The 10,424-nt window shown below is 41.4% G+C and overlaps 1 pseudogene; it reads right to left on the minus strand.

Moving 5' to 3' along the window:
* Positions 1 to 6,868: 6,868 nt before the first annotated feature.
* On the minus strand, positions 6,869 to 9,475 carry LOC131279580 (gamma-adducin pseudogene; annotated as a pseudogene).
* Between the last annotated feature and the right edge of the window lie 949 nt (positions 9,476 to 10,424).

Below are 10,424 nucleotides of genomic sequence, written 5' to 3' on the forward strand. Positions count from 1 at the left end.
GACACAAAGGCTCAGGAGCCTTTGGCCTTCTCCAAGGATCATTCCACAACCACTGTTCTCTCGCCTCCCGAAATAATGACTGAAAATTTTATATGGAATACATGTAGAAAATTATATTCAGGTCTAAAATTGTTTCTTTCCAATGAAAGTCAAACCAACTTGATTATAAAATAAACAAACAGAAAAATACATGGTTTGATTTGTTTAGCAAGCCGTGGGCTGCCCTGCATGTGCAGGGTATATCTAAGCCAGGAGAAAGGTGGAGAAGGGCTGAGGTACTCAGTCAACCCCCTGCCTGGGCTCTTGCCCGGGCCCATGGTTAGAGCAGTTAGACTGCCTGGGGATGAGGCATTATAGTGACTAGGATTTGATCCTGAGGGGTGTGGAGAGTTTAGTTTTGCACTGGATGGACATGTTCTCAACCTGAATTAAGAGGTGTCATATGAGAATATAATCAAGAAAAAGAGCTGAGATCAAGGAGATAGGGTGCACCTACTCTTTGTACAGAAACCATTTTTGTCACCCTCCAATCACTAATTAACCTCTCAAATTGAAGTGTCCATGGTCCATTCTCTCCATTCATCCTGTCAGTCCTAACAGACATTGAGATTCCCTGACACTCACCCTTGTTCCTGGCCAGTGGTTCCTTCTCCAAGTTCTAAGTTCTGATGCCTTCCCCACTGCCTGTGTGGTTTCAGGCAAGTCATGACTCCCATTGCATGTCCCCTGGCACAGCCCACATGCACAGCTGGGGTCACAGGGTGGTATCCCATCAGAAGAGGAAAAATGGGGATAAAGCTGTCCTTTTACCAAGGTTGCCTGGCCCCCACACCTGCTGCCTGCAAAGAACTTGAGATAGAAACAGACACATATCAAGACCCTCTCTTCTCATCATCTTCACATATTACCCACAGTTCTGCCCACAATTTCTCCTTCACCTCTACCTTCTTTTTCCAAAGTGAGCAGCATCCAGAAGCTTTGTAAAAACTAATCCTTTCCTGGTAACTTTGCATTGGCAGATTTAGCAAACTAAGACAGTATGCTCTAAGGCAATAAATTTTATAAAGACAATAAGGAATATTTCATAATGATTAAAATGTTCTTACATCTTAAAGACATGACAATTGTAAAATATGTTCATGCCTAACAGTAGAGACTTCAAATGCTTGAAGAAATAACCTGAGAGATTTGAAAAGAGAAAGAGGTAATTGAACGATCATATTCTATGGTTTCCATACCTCCTTCCAATAATTGATAGAACTACTAGACATAAATCCAGCAAGGTATAGAAGATTTGCACGACATTAACAACCAACTCTACCTAACTGACATGAACAAAACATTCCATCCATTGGCTGCAGTATACACATTCTTTTCGAGTACACAAGAAATGTCCTCCAGTTACAATTTCTGCTGTTCAAATTAAAATAACAACAACAAAACAAAAACCTAAAGTCTCTGTAAATTTGAAATTATGCAAAGTATGTTCTCCAATTGCAGTGGAATGAAATTAGAGTCAACAACAGAAAGGAGTCTGGAAAACCTCCTGATATTTGAACGTTAAATAATGACCATTGGAATAATCCATGGGTCAATGAAGACATTACAGGGAAATTGCTAAATATCTTAATCTGATCTAAAAAATTAACACAACATATCAAATCCTATGGGATGCATCAAAAAGTAAAGCATAGAGACTTTTGGGTAGATGGCATCAGAACTTACACAGGCAGGGCTCAACTCTCACAAAAGCAATGGAGAAAGGGCAAAGAGCTGTTGGAAGGACCTGTGTTGGGGGTTGACAAACCTGGACAGTGCTGCCCAAGCCCCAGGAGGGCAAGGGACAGAGAGCCGAAGAACCCAAAATGACAACTGTGAGTTACTAAACACCCCTGGCTGGAGGAAAGAGTTCCCAGCACCCATTCTCAAGGCATGAAGACTTACAAAACCTGTGGCAAACCAGGTTGCCTCTATGAGACCCTGATGGAAGTTCAAGGAAAACTTTGAATGCAGATGGTTGAAAATGACCATTGCCATCATGTATGGCTGAGGAGCCTTGTAAGTCATACAGTACCCAGGAAAATTTGTTGAGTACACACGGGGATGAAAGTAGCTGTAATGTTCAGAACATAGCCTGCTGTAAACACAGAATGAGACATTTAATCGCAAGCTGTACTAAGTTAGAAATGCTTATGATTAACCAGAAAAACGAATTCCTCAGTCATGATCACTTAATTCTACATCATAGCTGGAATCTATTGTTAATTCTACATCATAGCTAAGAGCCTGATATATATATATCCTGGATAAAACTAATAAAGGGAGCTTCTTTAAGCATAGAACTTGTGTGTATGCATGTGCTTTCTTCAGGCATCTGAGTCTTGCTGGACAAGACTTCCACTTCTGAAACCCAACAAATGGTGCCCGAACAGGGACCCCACACAATGTCATGGACAAGGAGGTTTCCTGACTGCAGTCATACATTCCTGGTAAGGGAAGCAAGATAATTCATGTCCATGACTTGTTATAACTATGGGAGCACAGTTACCTAAGGAATGGTCAAAATTTCTTAAGGTTTTGCAGTAGATGCTCAAAGCTGCCAGAACTAAGGTAGCACAGGGGCAACTTGTATCTTTTTTCAATGTCTTTTTGATTACTGTCCTTGGTTTTCCAATGAGGAGAGCCTAGATTTGTGAGACTGGAATAAGGTGGGTGAGAAATTGAATTATCATCATGAAGCAGGAGGACAGGTTACTGGTGAGCACTTAGCCCTCTGTGGTTTCATTAAATCTGCCCTTGAGCCAGTATAATTGGATTCAGATCCTGAAACACGTGAACCTTTCCTGGAGCTTTCAGTCCCTGAGGCTTCCAAAGAAGTACTTCCCAAAGCCTCTGTACTTGAGAGAGGTATCTCTGAATGTGGTCGCAATTTTGTTCCCCAAATGCAAAAATGTTTAAAAGAAGTCTTAAAGGAGGGGGATAGATAGGCCAGTTTCTATCCAGTGGTGGTAAATCCTCAACAACAGTCTGTTTATGAGCCCCTTCCTGTTAGTAATGTTTTTGAAGAATTAAAAAGGAATATAAAAGAGAATGGAATGCACTCCCCCGATACAGAGGGAGTCCTCAGAGCCTGGGCAAATGCTCATGCTATGATAACAGGAGACTGGAAAAGGTTAGTCCACACTCTATGTTGGCTCAAAACAGCATTTGGCTAACTGACTATCATGAAGGAGCTGAACAGCAGCATATTCCAAATCTTAATCACCAGATTCCTGTTACTCTTGAAACTCTTCTTGGTAAAGGCCAATTTGCCAATCCTCCGGCTCAGGCACAGCAGGTCAGAGGTTGTTTACTCAATGTTTTGAAATTGCTCAAAAGGCATGGAAGGCTGTACCAGAAGGTAAATGTCCTCATCTTTTGCCTCCATTAGACAGGGTGCCCATGAACCTTATATGGATTTCATAGATTGGCATAAAGAGGCTAATGATAGGCAAATAGGCAATATTCAGGTCGCTGATACATTGCTTATGCAATTGGCTTATGAAAATGCTAATGCTGATTGTCAGCAGGTTCTGTTACCTATCAAACCCACTGCAGTTGCCAAAGGAGATTATCTAAATGCTTGTCAAAATGTAGGTACTGAGATCCATAAAGCAAAAGTTCTTGCTGCTTTTATTAATATCAGTGTCACTTGTTTTAAATGTGGGAAAAGAGGACATGTTCAGAGGAATTGTACTGTTAAAAATTCTTCTCCTTCTGAACGCTTGCCCACTCAAGTCTGCCCTAAAAGTAAAAAAGGAAAACATTGGGCTAATCAATGCAAATCCTGGTCTGACAGTCAAGGGTGACCCCTATCAGGAAATGTCCAGAGGAGCGGGGCTCCTGGTGCTCCCAAAACATACCAGAGCAAAAACCTCAGGCATTTCGGAAAACACCCAGTCCTCAATCTCTGACCTCTGACCCGAGAAGTGCTGGACTTGACCTTTGCTCCACCCAAGAAATAATTTTTTAAAAACCAAATGAGATTGAATTGGTTCCAACCGGTGTTTGGGGCCCTCTACCCAAAAACACCTTTGTCTTCTTGTGGGATGATCCAGTACTACTATTAATGGGCTCAATATTCACCCTGGTGCTACTGAGAATGATTATACAGGAGAAATAAAAATTATGCTTAGTTCCAATGTGTTTCAAATTGTTCCAAAGGGGCAGTGTATGGCATAACTTTTGCTGCTTCCTATGCCTCCTATCAAATCAGAATCTAAAGATTGAGCTGGGGTCTTTGGCAGTGCCACTGTTCAACAATTCTGTACTCCAACCCCACAGCAGAATAAACCTATGCCAACAATATCCATAAATGGAATAGAGTTTCCTAAGCTAGTTGACATGGGAGCTGATGTATTGGTTATTTCAGAGTCATTTGGCCATCGGCCTGGCCTAAAGAATCTTGCTCCTTTCCTTTGCAAGGAATAGGAGGCTCAACAACTATACAGTGCAGTTCTATGCTGTTACAAGTAACTGGGCCAGAGGGACACAAGGACATTTTCAACTTTATGTTGTCCCCATCCCTATTAATTTGTGGGGAAGAGACTTACTATCCCAATGGAATGCCCAAATCAGCAGTCCACATTTTTGATGATGGCCACTGATTGATTAACTCCTCTGTCCTTTACGAGGATCTCTACAAGCCTGTATGGGTTGATCAGTGGCCTTTATTAGAGGAGAAAATTTATCATGCTCATCAACTGGTGAAAGAACAATTAGCCCTTGCTTATATAGAAGTGTCCCACAGTCCCTGGAACACTATCTTTGTTATTCCAAAAAAATCCAGAAAATGGAGACTTATTCATGATCTTAGACAAATTAACAAAATGATTCAACCCATGGCAGGCCTACCATCAGGTCTCCCTAACCCCGCGTTTCTCCCCCCAAATTGACTTGTAATTATTATTGACTTGAAAGATTGTTTCTTTCCTACTCCTTTAGCTGTGCAAGACCACCCTGGGTTTGCTTTTTCCTTGCCAGCTATTAACAATGCTTCTCCCATGCAGAGATATCAATGGACTCTGCTTCCTCAAGGTGTGGTTAATAGACATACCATTTGTCAATATCTACTTCATCAAATTTTACAGCCTATTTGTGAAAAATATCCAAGAGTTATTCTCTATCATTATATGGATGATATTTTACTTGCAGCCAATACAGAAAAAAGCTTACAGGTTCTTTTACATGAAGTCCTTCACATCATCCAAATTAATGGGTTACTTATCGCTCAAGAAAAAATTCAGAGAGCTGAACGGACGCAGTATTTAGGTTATATTTTAGCCAACAGAAATGTGCAGCTGTCAGCCTTTAAGTTGACCATTCCTCTGAACTTACTTTAAATTATTTGCAGCATATTTTGGGAGTCATAAACTGGATAAGACCCACATTAGGTATTCCTACATAGCAACTACATCTGTCTAACACCCTTAAGGGAGATATAAATCGGACTTCCAAATGGGTGCTAAATAACGAAGCTAAAGCTGAACTGAACTTGGTGTCACAAGCCATCTCAGGAAGGTATTTAGGTCATCTTAACCCCTCACTTCTCGATACATTTTTTCTTTTTACACCACATTCTCCAATAGGATTGATAGACCGATTGACTCCAGCACTTCGCACTCTCGAGTAGGTTTATTTATCCCATATCCCAAAGAAATCACTTACTCCACACATTCAACTTGTTGACTTTTAAAAAAATTTTATTTCTCTCTCCTTCCCCCCCCCCCAGTTGTCTGCTGTCTGTGACTATTCAATGTGTGTTCTTCTGTGACCGCTTTTATCCTTATCAGTGGCACTGGGAAACTGCATTTCTTTTCATTGTGTGATCTTGCTGTGTCAGCTGTCGATATGTGCGGCACCATTCTTGGGCAGGCTGCACTTTATTTCACACTGGGCGGCTCTCCTTACAGGGCACACTCCTTGTGCATGGGGCTCCCCTATGGGGGGGACATCCCTGCATGGCAGGGAAGTCCTTGCGCACATCAGCACTGTGCATGGGCCCACTCCACACAGGACAAGGAGGCCCGGGGTTTGAACCGCGGACCTCCCATGTGGACGGACACCCTATCCATCGGATCAAGTCCGCTTCTCGCTTAATTATCTTAAATCCTATGTCTCATGATTCTTGGATTGTACCTTTGGCTATGCCATATCTTCCTGTTTCTTAGTATGCCTTGTAAATTTTTACTCATATATAGGCACCTCATTATGCTGGTGATTTTACAATATATTTCTCTCAGTTGCTAGATGGTTTTGTTTTACACTCTTTGATTTTTGGTTCAATTGTTCCTCAAACTTTAAGATTGTCCTGTTGAAGTTATCAAAAGAGATCCAGGGACCCAGCAATAGGGCACTGACTAGACCTATGGGGTCTGGGAAGGAACTAGACAACCCTTGACTTCACGTCCCTTTGCCAGCAGATGACACTATTTGGGAAACCATTTCACAGAGAAGAAACCTTCAATCTCCACCACAGTGGACTTTCTGAGTCAGTCATTCTAGGCTGGGCTCTGCTATTTAATCTCATGAAGACAAACACCCTCAGCCCTCCACCACACCCTCCCGCTTCTCAGGGATGAATATGACTTTGGCCTCCTCTGGTGGCTCTCAGTTGCATGTTTTGCCAAGGCCTTTTCCCTTGAGAATGAAGTACACGGTGGCATTCCCAGTTGTGGGACCAGTAACTTTTAGTTTTCCTTTGGCCTCTTCTCCTCACTGTCTCGATTCTCTCCTAAACATTGCATATGTCACTCTCCTGGTGTGCATATCCCCAAAGCAGCTCCATTGGACAATTATTACCCTTTCCTCCCTGTTTTGTAAGAGAGCATCACCCTGCCTGACTTACTCTGAGGCCATCTTCAAACTTAATTTTGCCAAAATTCCATTTTTTTATGGACACTTTTATTCACACCTCCTCCTCTAAAACCTGTAACTGTGTAACTGAATGCTTTATGCTTCTGAAGATCCAGTAAAAGTAGATTGTCTACTCCACCTTCCCCTGCTAATGCCCACACCTGCATTTCATAGGCATCTGTGCATTAAATATATAGTGAAAAACCTCCTCAACTGTTTCTCTAAGAGCTACCACACCATAATTCTTGAGAACCAACACTTTGCAACTTGGCTCCAGAACTTTCTGCAGTTGAGTTCTCTCCTCTGGTTCATCAAGTAATCCTTGAAATTTGTAATAGGTGACTTCTTCCAGGGTCAAGGACTTTGAGAAATGGCTTGAAGACACATGTCATGCAGAACACAGCTCCTGTTGCAGGGGTATGGATGTATGTCACACATTTAACATCAGGACTAGTTGAATAGTTTGCAGCACACAGACTCAATTCTGTATTTATGGTCAGCTTTCAAATGACTACTTTCCTGGTCAACCTATTCTCTTATTATATTACTTTCACCAAGTTAGAGGCTGTGGCTTCAGAAAAAGATAAGCATTTAGGAATTATTACAATGAAATCCTGCTCTTCTTTCTTTCTGAGATATGTTTTTCCAGGTGTGCCCATCCAAAAAGGTGAACAAATCCTTACAGGCAGGCAGGTTTACAATGCATAAGTTATTCTCCCTTCACATATTAGGATTTGTCTTCACCAGGAAGGTAGTGAGTAGGTTTGGCCATGACAGGACAGAGGAGAGATGAAGTAAAGCCTAGAAAGGGCTGGCCATGATGCAATCTGCAATCTGTTGTAATGCTGATAATCCAGTTGGACTGTGGCCTTTCTCCATCTGTTCTATTTCTTTTTGATTTTTAATTTAATTTTTATTTTATTTTTTGAATAATAAATTGTGTTTTTTTAAGAGGTACATAAACCACGCAAAAAAATGTTACATTAAAAATTTAAGAGGTTCCCACATACCCCACTTCCCACCTCCCCACTCCTACCACATCAAAAACCTCTTTCATCATTGTGGCCCATTCATTACATTTGGTGAATACATTTTGGAGCATTGCTGCCCCACATGGATTATAGTTTACATTGTAGTTTACATTCTCCCCCTGTACATTCAATGGGTTATGGCAGGATATATAATATCAAGCATCTGTCCCTGCAATAAAATGCCACCATATATCACCTCTACTTCCCTCTCCATACCCTCAGCAACTACCTTGGTGACTTTCTCCAGATAATTGCTACAGTTTCTTCCATTACTAGTCACAATAGTTCTATTTGTAGCATACCAGTAAGTTCACTCTAATCCATATTTAATTCCTCCATCCTGTGGACTCTTGGGTGGTGATGTCCTCTCCACCTCTATATCAAGAGGGGGCTTAGATCCCACATGGTTGTTGGATGTGATTCTCCTGCTTGGAGTGGTAGGCACACTCGGTTCACTCGTGTGGTGGTTGACCATATTCACCTTCCTGTTAGCTGACCTGTGCATGTCCAACAAACTGGAGAGTAGGTGTTACAACTCTGCGGAGGCTCAGGGCCCAGCTGGCACATGGCCAGTTCAGAGATTGAACTCTCATGGGTATACACCAAACCCAGAACCAACCACAGTTTCAGTAAAAGTGATAGAAGAGGCATCTGTACAAAGCTCTCATCTGAGTCCAACATCATCACACTGAGGAACACAAACTACCAGGTAGGGCCCACTAACAAGGCAATGAACTTTAGAGCCAACTACCATGATCATAGAACCTGTGTGTCCCCATATCCCTCAGGAGCACCAGTACCTGGAGTTGGGATCCTGCTGGGGCATTGGGATCCTGCTGGGGTGTGCATAAGCACAACCCCTGTGATGACCTCCTGACTCTTTTTTGAAGACTCTTAATCATATAAGCTCATTTGTCTTTACCATTTCCCTCTTTTATTCAAGGTCCTTTTCTAGTTGCATCACCAACTAGTGATTGGTAGTAATCCCTCAGTGCCAGGGAGGCTCATCCCCAGGAGTCATGTCCCTTGCTGAGGGGAAGGTAATGCATTTACATGCTGAGTTTGGCTTAGATAGCAGCCACATTTGAGTAAACGGAGGCTCTCAGGAGGTAACTCTTAGGTACCCTGCAGCTCTAGGCCTAGTTGAAATTTCAGGCACACAGGCTCATAAGCATAGTCATCAGTATCACGGGCTCCTCATTGGATCATCCTTCTTCATATTCTTTGTTGTTGCACTTGGGAGATTGTTGCTGTTCCATTGGGGAATGTGACAGGGTTCTCCTGGCTAGGAACTCAGTTGTCATTTGTAACTGTAAGTACTAAGAAAATATGACAATTCAGGTCTTCCCCAAAGGTAGAACTCTGCAGTATCTGAGTAACTCCTTTCCTCTGCTCCATCATATTGAAATCCCTTCATAGATCAGGACACATATTCCTCTCCCTGATATATTCTCAGTCATTTTCATTAATGTGGTCAAACACTTCTCACTGTGAGTCACCCTGAGAGGAGGAGGAGGAGTGATCACACCTTGACTGCCATCTGAGCTCATACTTTAATTCTCTCATTTCCCCTGGTTATCTAAGTCCATTTGAACAGCGAATAGGAAGCCCCCTCAGCCCCACATGCTGCTGTCCTCCCCACTACTGCACATTCCCTTGTTAAGGTACCACAGCCAACCCTAGCCAAGGTACCTCCTGTTCCTGCTGGAAGGAGGGGGAAACTAAATTTTCTAATGTTAGTTTAATCTTAGATTCCTGGCATACACCTAACTTGGTCTTGGTCTATAGTAATACTTTTGGATTAATGAATTTTATTTCCTAATAAAATTATAGTTGGAATTTCTTCTTAAGTGTGTTTGGGAGAGATGGGCTTACAATCCATTTACTCCTATTATCCATTTCAGGTCACCTATTCCATTTGTGCAAAAAAGGCTTCTAGAATTTTGATAGAGATTGCACTGGATTCATACATTGTTTTAGGTGGCGTCAACAACTTAACAATATTAAGTCTTCCAATCAATGAACATGGGAAGTTTTTCCAATTATGTAGTTCTTCTTTAATATCTTCCAGCAATTTTTTATAGTTTTCAGGGTTCATGTCATTCAATTCAGCTAAATTTATCATGTGTATTTTATGGTTTTATTTGCTATTGTAAATGAATTGATTTCTTGATTTCCAACTTATATTGTTCATTCCTGGTATATAGAAACCCAATGATGTCTAAATGCTTATCTTTTATTGCTGAATTTGTTTACAAGCTGTCATAACTTTCTAGTGGATTCTTTGGGATTTTTCTATAAACAAAATTATGCCACCTGTGAATAGGGTTAACTTTATTTCTTCCGTTTTAATTAGCATATCTTTTATTTCCTTTTTTTTTTGCACGATTGCTTTGGCTAAAACTTCCAGTAAAATATTGAATAGCACTGGTGAAAGTGGGCATCTTTGACTTGGTTTTAAATTAGGGAGAAAGCATTCCATCGTTGTGAATATTTTGA

This window comes from Dasypus novemcinctus, chromosome 8, assembly GCF_030445035.2.
Source record: "Dasypus novemcinctus isolate mDasNov1 chromosome 8, mDasNov1.1.hap2, whole genome shotgun sequence".
Lineage (NCBI taxonomy): Eukaryota > Metazoa > Chordata > Mammalia > Cingulata > Dasypodidae > Dasypus > Dasypus novemcinctus.